This window comes from Electrona antarctica, assembly GCF_951216825.1.
Source record: "Electrona antarctica genome assembly, chromosome: 10".
Taxonomy (NCBI): domain Eukaryota; kingdom Metazoa; phylum Chordata; class Actinopteri; order Myctophiformes; family Myctophidae; genus Electrona; species Electrona antarctica.
Window position 1 is genome coordinate 18,292,477 of NC_136791.1, and position 10,383 is coordinate 18,302,859.

Sequence of the window (10,383 nt, forward strand, 5' to 3'; positions counted from 1 at the left end):
TTTTACTTGTACACCACATCACAGCCAATCTACAAGCTCACATAGCATCACGTTGTGGCACGTTGTGATCTTGAAGATCAGCTATTTTTGCCCCCGCAGAACATAGGGACGTCTATAGGGTTAACACACCATCGGCCTACGAGACACGTAATTTGACCATGAACTGAGCCATTGAGCGATTTGGCTTCCGTCGTTCCAATTTAATATCGTATTACTGTTTGCAATTTAACTGCAACAATGCTATCTCCTTTGGAGCTGTTGGCTAATGGTTCCGTTAGACAATCATGCATTTTAATTAGATCAAAGATTACGCCGTACTCTTTGGCCAAAGCTCGTGATTAGACCAGACAGAGTGAGTTATTATGATTAAGCTCGCTGTTTACAAGCTAATGAATCCGACCCACCTGAGAATCGATAAAGGACACCTCAAGGACCATTTTCACAAGAGGTGCATAATGGGGGGGCTTTCTCCCCATGGTCTCCACCTCGTGATTAATTACATTCAATGCTGACGCTGAGCGCAGTCATTTAGTATGTTACAGTGTAGGGAAGCACAGGCTGCCTCGTTCCCCCGTCTCAGATTAAAATAAAGCTGTTAATCCCCTATAATTTCAACACGGAAAACGCCACAGGATATGTTCCATGTGTAATATATATATATATATATATATATATCCTTGTAGGCAGTAAAGTAACTAAGTACATTTACTCAAGTACTGTACTTATAAGTACAATTGAGATATTTTTACTTGAGTATGTTACATTTTCTGTACTTCTACTGAGTAGAATCTACATTTCAGAGGCAAATATTGCATATTTTACTGCACTACAATTATTTTACATCTTTAGTTCTGGGTACCTGCCATGCAATGGCAGAAACACAGGTTGAAATCCAAAACACATACTTAACTAGAAACAAAATTTCAAGAAATTTTACTGGGTGCCTGCAGCTCGCCAAGTCTGTGCAGCATTTGAGCCACGGACCACCATTTGATGACATTTAGCCTCTCAGACCCTGTAAGGGTCCATTTGGTTACATGTAAGCCAGGTCTCTCCATTGACTTTCAATGGGGTATTTTTGTCTAAGTTTATTTTGCGAATTACGTTGCCACCAACATTCTAATGCTAACATGCTAAAACTAACATGCTAATGCTAACATGCTAATGCTAACATGCTAATGAGAACAAGCTAACATGCTAAGATCTCTGAGCTGTAAGGGTCCATTTGGTTTCGCTCAGGGGGGCGGCCCGGTTCCGGCGAGCCGCGCCGCGTCTGAAACGGTTGAGAAATGACAGAGTTACGTGTTTCCCCGATTTTCTCCATTGACTTTCAATGTGTGTGTGTGCGTGCACATGTGTGCATGCGTGCATGTGTGTTCGTGTGTGCGCGTGTGTGAGAGGTGGTCAACTTGACCTTGAATCATTAACAAAGTATCATTTTCACCTGGGCTACTCTATGCAAATACACACACTATTGAAAGTTAAAAGCACACTGACTATGTGTCTCAATGAGAGAACGTATGTCCGAACAAATTGCTCTATCGCAAAAAGTAAAAGTCGAATGCGATTTTTGTTTTCGCTGTGAGTGACCCGAGACATTGAGGTACGCTGTGTGCGAACGTGGTAATGGTACGATAAAAAACGTGGTTATAAGAGCGAGTTAAGAATTGTGTTTGTGATGAAAGAAATTGCTGACTCATTCAGGCAGGTAACATGGAGACACATTATGATGGTAGACCTGTCGCTTTCAGGGCTGTAGTTCACGTACTGTATGTATCTGGGCTATGGTTGTGACATTGGGTGAAAGAGGACGAGTGTGGCTACAAAATTACAGAAACCCATGCGTGTTAAATGAATATTTTGGCCGTGAGGACGATTTGTTCGGAGAATTTCGGTACAGTCTTCACAGTGGCTTCTCACTCTGACCCGGTCTCTCTCTGGGCGTGCGTCGAGATTATTGCTCAGACCACACACAAACCGTGCAACGTATTCGAATTCCGTCTTAACCACCACAAAGTCGATGGCCTCGTGTGCTGTTTGACATTTAAATTGTGTTTCTATGTAACAGTATGCCAGAGCAATATGGCTCCAAAGTAATGTGTAGTTTTCTGTTTTTCCACGTGTTTCCCCATTGACTTTGAATGGGGATTTTTCGCGTCGTTTATTGCGAATTACGTCAGCACGGTAACGCGAATCGGAAAGAAAAGCACAAGCACACCATTCCCGGCCGAGCCGCACGTTTCGATGTATATATTGCGGGGCTTTGGTAAACCGTGCGGCCGGCCATAGAAGTTCGGAACATGTATTATAATAATTAAGTATGCGTTTCGGATTTCAACCTGTGTTTCTGCCATTGCATGGCAGGCACCCAGAATAATTATCAATACGCAAAACTTTGACCTTGAGATTAGTGATTTTTGTGATTTAGTGATTTTTAGTGATTTAGTGATTTTTAGTGATTTTAGTGATTTAGTGATTCGTGATTTTAGTGATTTAGTTAATCTGTGATTAGCGCTCCTCTACTGTTCTATATGTACCATTTTCTGTCCTCTCTTTTTTACGTGGTTGCCTAAGTGGGGTTTCATATTATGTGTATTTAGTGATTTAGTGATTTTTAGTGATTTTTGGTGATTTTTAGTGATTTTAGTGATTAGTGATTTTAGTGATTTAGTTAATCTGTGATTAGCGCTCCTCTACTGTTCTATATGTAAAAATCACTAAATCACTAAAATCACTAAATCACTAAAATCACTAATCACTAAATACACATAATATGAAACCCCACTTAGGCAACCACGTAAAAAAGAGAGGACAGAAAATGGTACATATAGAACAGTAGAGGAGCACTAATCACAGATTAACTAAATCACGAATCACTAAATCACTAAAATCACTAAAAATCACTAAATCACTAAAATCACCAAATCACTAAAATCACTAATCACTAATCACTAAATACACATAATATGAAACCCCACTTAGGCAACCACGTAAAAAGAGAGGACAGAAAATGGTACATATACAGCCCTGCACACAACTGGTGCGCCAGTGCGCATGCGTCGTCAAAATGTTTTCTGCACGGTAGATAAAGGCATGCAAGGCGCATTTGCGCACCAAGAGCTGCGACAGTTATATGTAGAGAATCTGACAGGTATTCAAAAGGAACTCAAATATGATGTTATGTCCTGTAAGTAGACTTAGAAATAAAACTAGTGTTGACTAATCTTTACACGTGACTCTTATTTTGAAGAGGAAGTCAGAGCAGAGCGGGCAGCGGTGGCCGAACGGTTTGCGGAGCAGTCTTGATACCGGAAGGTCGCCAGTTCGAATCCCCGGACCGGCACGTTAAAATTACCACCGCTGAATTGCCCTTGAGCAAGGCATTGAACCCCTACCATGAAATGTTCTATGAGCAGGGTGTGGCTGTAAACAAGCATCTCGAGCTTAGTCCACTTCCCTGGGTAAACAAAGAACTTTGCTTTGCTTTGCTTAGCACAGGAAGTTTGTTTCAGTTGTAAACAAGCTACTATGACACTTTCCCAAAGTTTACGGTGCAGTGGTCGCAACAGATTGCTGTATGCTTGTTGTATACAAAGGGTGTGACACAGCTTGCCCCAATGCATTTCCAATGGGAGTCACATGGTTTGACACAACATTTGTGTTGTATGAGGGGGAGGGGCGCAGTCGAAACACAGCCGAAAGCCATACAACAGCTTGTAGTCTAAAATGTGGACTACAAACCATGTGACTTCCATTGGAAATGCATTGGGGCGGCCATGACACTCACAACATTCATACAACAAGCATGCATCAATGTTTTAAAGGTCTGAGTGAGGCCTTACAGAGTATTTATACGTGGCATTATTGATACTTTTGCTTAAGTAAAAAATGTGAGTACGTTTTTATTTTCAGTGGGCAGCCGTGCTGCACATTGATTTCTAGACGTCCTTTTAGCACCTCTAAAAGAGGATCTCTTGGCAGTTGTGAGATCCTGGCGGGGGAAACATTTCACACTCACACTGTGCGTACATAACAGAGGTCATTAGTCACGTTTGCAAGACTGTCCTTCTCTGCGTGACTTCACAGTACAGAATAAAAGGGGCCATCCAATATATATCAGCTATGTGACGTAAAACAAAGTTTATACGGAATAAAAAGTTCTATTAAAAAGTCCATAGACTTGGCTGCCCATCACGGGGCACACAAAGCCTTGGGACAAGATACAAAATATGATAAAAAAATATAACTATAATGGTCACACATCTGCACCAGCCAGTGTTGCAGCCAACTCATGCCGAGATGTTGGACCATGTTGTCTTGCGGGTTATGAAGTGGAGTGGTTGGAGTGGTTGGTTCACTAATAAAAAAGCAAAATGGCTGCCAAGTTGCTTGAGGAAGCTTATGGCCGCCCTCTACCATTGGTTATGGCACAGAAGTGCTTATTTGCTAAGAAACAGATAGGGCTGCAAGGAGGTATAGGGATCTTTGTGGATGAATCAATGGAACACCAGTGTTCTGGGAGAAGGGACCTTCTCCTTAAATAGGGAGCTTAATAACCATTTGAGACAGTATCCTGGCATTAGTTCAAAAACATGTTGTGTGGGGACTGAGACTTCTGTTGGCTGAGGATGATGTGAGAGGTAGGCTATAGAAACTACTGCATTCACCTGTGAGACCATGAGTGCTCTCTGGTATTGATGATGCTACACTGCTAGTCCAGAGCCCATACAGGAACTGGAGGAAGGCTGTGAAAAGGCAGGAGGATGAAAAATAAATGGAGGCATTTGGCACAAGAGTTATAGAGCACCGAAGTCTGACGTAATTATCCTACCTGTGCCGTGTTTTTTTCCCATTCTAAATTCCCATAGACTTTTTGTCGCATCAAAATAAGAACTACAGTATGCTCAACGTTAATGTCACTGCTGCCGAATTGGTTATATTGAGTGCCATAGTTTTGTACTTTTGTTGTTTTGTACTGTATGTGTCTATGGAGTTAACATTACTCTAATAGACCCTGGGATTGGTTAATATATTCAAATACAGTACGTCTTCCCTGTGTATTTTTGTTTTCTTCCTGAAAGCTGAAAGCCTTCGAGTCAAAAAGCCCAGTCGAAATACACCACTTCCGTGACACTCTAAAATCATCCCTCACCGAACCCCTCCCACATTATCATATGACTGTGGGTAAAACATTTTTAGAGAAAAAATATAATTCCTGCTGATCATGTTTTGGGGGATCACGGCCCTCCGTCTTCACATTTTGCCAGAAACAGAGTATCAAATATGAGTGACTGACTATCATAAATGATACAGATACAGCTCCCCGACAATATATATCGCAGAGACAGTTTTTGGACCACGATGGTTATACGACCCAATTTTAAGATGACCCAATGTTATTCTCCATAGAGGAATTACTTCCGCACCCCAGGGATGAGCGAGTGACGTCAGGACTTCCAGGTCAAGTGGGAGAGGCATCCTTGGGGTACAAGACAGCAGTTAATATACCATTCAGCTGGTAGGCCCTTCTGCTGTACAGGTGGGTGTGGGGCATATTGCCAGGATGTACATCTTGTTTGTTTTTACAGTATATACTGTACATTTAGATAGATTTTATTATTCATGAATTATTCATGTTTATTTAGAGTAGCCTGCCTACCAGTGACATCATCGTTTTTTTCTTTTTCTTTTTTGTTGTTGTTTTCAAAGGCTCCCATTAGAGCATGCTAACTTTCTAGGAAGGGGAAGCCTGCCGTTTCTATTAGCTTGGATTTGCTACTGATGATGTCACTGGTAGGCGAGTTTGAATTTGAATTGTAGATAGATAGTACAAAGTGTAGAGTAGATACAAATTGTACCATATCACCATGAGCATTAGCGAGGAACAATTTGAAGATAGGATAAAAATGGGTGAAGTCGTCCTTTAACTCATGTATCCTACTGGCTCACGTGCTAGAGAGCAGTGTTGATTTCATCAACTAAAACTATGACGACAAATGTTCGTCGACTAGCTTTTTTCAATGACGAAAACTAAATTAAAAGTAAAACTAAGCTAAGCTATGATGACTAAAACAAAGACTAAATATATATTGACAATTTCTTCAACAAATAAAAACTAGACTAAATGCTAGGGAGGAAAACTAAATCGAATTTTAGTCAAAAGATTAAACTACATCAATGCAGGCTAGCAAGTTTACACTTTACTGCACTTACTTAGCTTGCATACCTTGGTGAAGTCTGTTGATGTTGTAGTTTGTTGACAGTTTGGTTTTGGGACCCGTGAGGCAGTACTTCTGTCAGTCCCGCTTCACTCAGCGTCTAAGTACCAGCTGCTGTCTTAGGCTGGAAGCTAGTACCCATCGCTGATGTTGTTTCGTCAAATCTATTCACCAAATGTCTTTAACGGCGTGTCCGCAGAGCGGACAGCTAGGGGTGATAGATTATGCATATTTTGTGTTTTACATATAACCACGCTTGAACCCTAGCGTCCTTATTCTGTGGGAGCCAGAAACATCCTTTTTTTCCCACTTCTTCTGAGAGGTCTTTCTCTTAGGACCGTGTTACCTTTACTGCTGTTGAACAAAATATGTCCTTCGGGAAATGGTTGATTGAGATGCTCACAAAGCCTTGGCGGCCGATATCCACTGGATATGTTGTTGCTCTCCAGTGGTTCTCTCGGCATTCTGCCACCAAACTATCTAAGTTACAAAGTTACAAAGGCATTTTTCAGAGCCCTGCATGACGCTGAGTAGTGGTGTGGCCTTGTTGAATGGTGTGAGAGACCGTTCCCGTCGACATTAGGGATTCACCGCCAGTGGACTACATTGGGAAGAACTGTATTTACTGTGATACACAGCAAGGAGCGGATGCGGTTGTATTTGGATGTTGTCTGCACCCTTACATGCAACCAAAACTGCAATAAATAAATAAATAAATCACACTCGTGTGTGAAGTGAGGGGGGCCTGCTAATGTTTGTTTAACAGCTGTAAACCAACATTAAAAGTCCATAGACTTGGCTGCCATATGACATAATTTCAAAAGCCAGATGGTGGAGGGACTAGTGCCCCTCAAAAACACGTACTGACATGGAGGAATCGGACGGACGCTGGACGAGGAGGACCAAAGAGAAGAGCTTTGGAGGGGGATACTCATAACATTGCTTGTTGATAAGTAAGCCTTCCATCCCTGCACTTACTGGCTGTGACACTAAATTAGTTCTATGTTCAGAGTGTATTAGCAATTAAAGGCCTCGACAAGTACCTAGTTGAGTAGCATTAGTCAAGACTGTATAGTAATACTCCTAGACTGACTCCTTTTCTTTTTTGACCACATTTGGTCTTAAGGAACAGCACATCATCTTGGGGGCGTCTAGCATACAAATCTACAAATGTCTTCTAAATCCTAACCTTTTTCTGAAAAACGGATGTTGCCGTTTTCAAGTCAAGGCGGACCCTCAATATATTTGGCCACGGATCCCCCTTCTCAAAATATTTTGTTTCAAGGACCCCTCAAAACTAGCAGATCTACAATTTCATATGAGCTTGTATATCTGTTATTTTTGAATAATGGTTAAGACAAAATGCTGCAAACAAATTGAGCTTAGTGTTCTCGTTATTGCCATGTCAAGTGATGCTGTGCATACATACTCAATAGCAAATTAATGAGAACAAATTATAGACTATGCTTTTCGTATCCATGAAGACAGTTAAATGTTTATACATACAGTAGCTGTTGTGGAATGTGTGGATAGTTGAGCGACTACATTTTCATGACAAAAACAGAGGGGTAAGAAAGGGAGGCACGGGATGGGGAGAGCTGCTGATGTGGGATTTTGGGAGTTTGCAGTAGCTTATACCTCTGGGTCAGTATCAGTCTACGATCGGTAAAGACAGTGAATGTGTCACGTTGTGCAATCTATGTGCAGATTTTGGCACTTTACATGGAGTGCTATTGATAGAGAGGGCGCTTCCGCCCTGCTTATAGGGAGATTTGTAGTAATGACTGACAGGGAGAAATATACAATCCTTTCAATCGTGCCAGCCTGATGGATACATTTATTATGCTGAGTGTTATTGTTTGCAAACAATAACACTCAGCATAATAAATGTTCCGTCTACTCAAATATGCCCTATGACCGGAAAGCTGTACAAACAAGAGCAAGACAGTGCAGATGCACACATCACTGCCTATAATGATATACAGCTCTGTCTGTCTGTCTGTCTGTCTGTCTGTCTGTCTGTCTGTCTGTGTATTATTTTATATAATTTGTCTGAGGGTTAGGCTACGCGCACATACTTCATATTTCCTTTCCCCAAAGTTTCCTTAAAAAGCATAAAAGCTTTTCCTGAATAGGCCTACAGGAGTTTATCCCGTTGTGTTGAATGGTCAAGCAACAGAATACCCCAAAACACCGGACACAAATCTGGCGACCTCGGAACGGTCTCTACCTGGTATTCCTAAACGTACAGTAACCTCAGTAAACTATGCCTAAACCTATCCTTATTCCTAACCTTAACCCTCAGAAAAACAGTGGCAAAACCTATAGCCCCATTCCTAAACTTAGAACCTCAGTAAAACTATATGCTTAACCCTAAACGTAAACCGTATCCTCGTAAAACAAATACAGGAATACAGGAACCGCCCCAGCGTGCGGTCGGTCGGGCGACCGTGTTTTGGGGTGAGCCTTCCAGGTTACCCTGTAACAGAATGGAACATGCCAGGCTTTTGTCGTTGGCTCTTTAGTGTACATTTAAAAGCAGTGACTTGACAATGAGGACTTTTACAATTAAGTTATTGTCATATTTTCCCAGATCGACTTTGTCTACAAATAAGTAGGTTAAGTGCCACAATTATATTTATTTATCTATTTTTAGCCTTTTAAACTCCTTGCTTTGTGTTTTGTTTTGTTTTGTGTCTTTTCTGCAGCCCCTGTGCAGTGTGTGTTTTTCTACTTGTGTGCCCACTAATGCTCTGTTTCTCTCTCTCTCTCTCTCCCCCCCCCCCCCCCACCCCCCCAACACATTTGTTTATTGTGTTGTATAATTATGTGAGCGTATGCACACATAAGCTGCCTTTGCATGCATATTTGTTGATTTATAGGCTACTACTGAAGGCTACAGTATAGCCTATAATGATCTACCCATGCGTAATGCATTTGGGCTGCTGCATATAGCATGCATATAAAATGCATCAAATTTCCTGCACTTTTCCTTATACTCCACTACATCTCAGAGGCCAATATTATATAGGCTACTTTTACTCCACTACAATTTGAAAACTTAGGCTACTATAACTTAGATAACGTAGACTTTGATTAGGCTATTATTGCGACCAGGTCGCAATAATCACGTAACATCATCAGGGATGGAGCATGTGCCCAATATAGCCCAAATATGGAGATCCCTGATGTCATCAATATTGGCCATGCAGCAACATCTGATCTCAAACCCTTAGATCTCCATATATGGAGCTGACCTGTTCTGACATTCCATGTTGATCCTTCCCCATCCATCCTTCCTCTTCGATGTCTCCCTTTGACTGATACCTGTCCATTTAAACTCTAGACGGGCCTGCCCCAAAGTTATTATTGCAGCCGCGCCCGGCAGCCGGCGAAAACTAGAGTTCTCAACAGGCCCGAAAATTAAGATCTTACCCCCCATGCCAAAGCACCAACGCTCACCCAGCAGTCTGCTGTCACCTAGGCTGTCACCCAGGCAGATGCGTGCTCGCTTCTCGCCTTCAGGCGTTACAAAACACTTCAGCCCTGTATTATCTGTATACATTATAGCCTATATTTGGAAATAGCAGATCTATGAGCTCACAATCTGTTGCAATGTGTATTTTTTAAATATTTCTTAAAACATGTTATACATTTGGGAAAACGTGTAAAATGGGACCTTCTGCATATGTGAGTACTTTCTACTTTTGGTATTTTTTTATACCAATTTTGTACTTTTACTCAAGTAAACCTTTACTTGTAACAGCAGTATTGATAGGCTATACGTGTAGGCTACTTAAGTAAAATAATGTGTAGGCCTACTTTTTTCCACCACTGCGTACTTATACTTACTTGCTTACTTAAAGCAGAAGGGAGTTGGTGTTGTTGTTGTTGTTGGTGATTGTTCTGTCAACTTGAAGTTCTGTGGCTCGTCCAAATCCATCCATGCTCGCAATAAATCCTTCGCCCAGCGGGACATCGTTGGGTGGCGCTAGAGTGCAGCGGAAGAAATAAACAAACTCCAGGGGTTAATCTTCAGCCCAGAGCTTTCGCTGCTCATCCAATACGTCCCAGCGGATTCTGTGTGAATCCTTTCAGCGAGCGGTTGGACCGCGCTACCTGTCAGGAATAATAAGCAAGCACTGTCTATCGCGCTGGGAACAGA

At 41.7% G+C, this 10,383-nt stretch overlaps 1 protein-coding gene across 1 annotated transcript in view; it reads right to left on the reverse strand.

Moving 5' to 3' along the window:
- Positions 1-10,170, reverse strand: part of plek (pleckstrin) — a 46,350-nt gene extending 36,180 nt beyond the window's left edge. The window contains exon 1 of the mRNA XM_079511771.1: positions 10,071-10,170. The gene's annotated coding sequence lies outside the window, so the exon portion shown is untranslated. The remainder of the gene's footprint in view (positions 1-10,070) is intronic.
- Positions 10,171-10,383: the final 213 nt, after the last annotated feature.